The following is a 1,533-nucleotide window of genomic DNA, read 5'->3' as shown; positions in this document are numbered from 1 at the left end:
CTATTCCTGGGGCCTTATTTTTTGCTATTTCCTTCAAAGCAGCTTGAACTTCTTCCTTCATCACCATAGGCTCTTGCTCATATGTTATTTCTTTAAATTTCTCTGTATTTGCCAATTCCTTTCTGTATAATGACTCAGTATATTAGGAATAAATTTAAAAAAAAAATCATGCCATGGATCAGGCATATCTTTTTCTTGAAACTGACACCCTTACTCCCTGGCATTTGACAAGCACTGTGGCATTTGGACAGGAACAAACCGGGAGGAGGGTAGAGAGAATAGTGCAACAATGAATAAATGGAAACCGAAAATCTCTGTAAATGTTTATGAAAATTAATAAAATATAATTATAGGAAAAACAACAACAACAACAACAACAAAAAAAAAAGAGCCCATTGACAGCAGATTTTCCTAATGCAACATATCTTTTGATTTCTTCACGGCTGTCACCGTAGGGGTTGATTGTGGATCTAATTAAAACCAAATAATTGACAACTTTGATCTTTTCTCTGACAATCATGATGCTGCTGCCTACTGGTCCAGCTGTGAGAATATTTATTTTCTTGATGTTGAGGTGTAACTCATATTGGAGGCTGAAATCTATGATCTTCTTCTGTAAGTACCTCAATAGTGGAAGGACCAGGAAGCCCATGATCTCATTTTATACATACTCACATAATAAAACGGAACAGAAAAAATTAGAAAGTGATGCTCTATGAGTAATTAATAGATAGGCCATGACCAAGTGTGAGGGCCTAGGGCAGAGATCTTTCAGAAAATGAAATTTAAATTGGGTTATTTTAAATGAGAGGGGGGGTTAGTCAGGTGAAGGAAGTAGAGCCAGGTGGGGGACCTGGGAAAGACATGGATGTGATTAGGTATTTAAACTATTGAGTCCTCTAAGATATTCTGGGATGTTGTTGTTGTTGTTATGTGCCGTCGAGTTGTTTGCGACTCATAGTGACCCCATGTACAACAGCCCTAAACACTGCTCTATCCTGTGCCAATCTCATTGCCTCTGACACGCCCATACCGATTACCCCATCACTGAATCTATCCAACTCGTAGAGGGTCTTCCCCTCCTGCGCTGTCCCTCTACTCTACCCAGCATGATGTCCCTCTCCAAAGACCTGTCTCTCCTTGCAACATATCCAATCCTTGCCTCCAAGGAGTAGCCTGGTTTAACCCTCTCTAGGATGAATCTGTTTTCTTGGCAGTCCATGGTACATTCAATACTCTTCTCCAGGGTCACAGCTCAAAGGCGTCAATTCTCCTTCTGTCCTCCCTAGTCATTGTCCAGGTCTCTGATGCATAACAAGTGATTGCAAAGACCATGGCCTGTATCAGGTGCACCTTCGTCTCCAAAAAGACACCGTTGCTCTTGAGTACTTTAGAGAGGTCCCTAACAGCAGACTTTCCCATCTCAATACGTTTTTTGATTTCCTGGCTGCTGGTGCCAAGAGTGTTGACTATGGAGCCAAGCAAACTGAAGCTGTGGACTATCTCAATCTCTTCGCCATCCATCCTGATGCT

The sequence above is a fragment of the Elephantulus edwardii genome, unplaced genomic scaffold, assembly GCF_000299155.1.
Source record: "Elephantulus edwardii isolate Elephantulus edwardi_28Jun2011 unplaced genomic scaffold, EleEdw1.0 scaffold00371, whole genome shotgun sequence".
Lineage (NCBI taxonomy): Eukaryota > Metazoa > Chordata > Mammalia > Macroscelidea > Macroscelididae > Elephantulus > Elephantulus edwardii.
The sequence above is the reverse complement of the archived record's forward strand: the minus strand, read 5'-3'. Positions refer to the sequence as shown.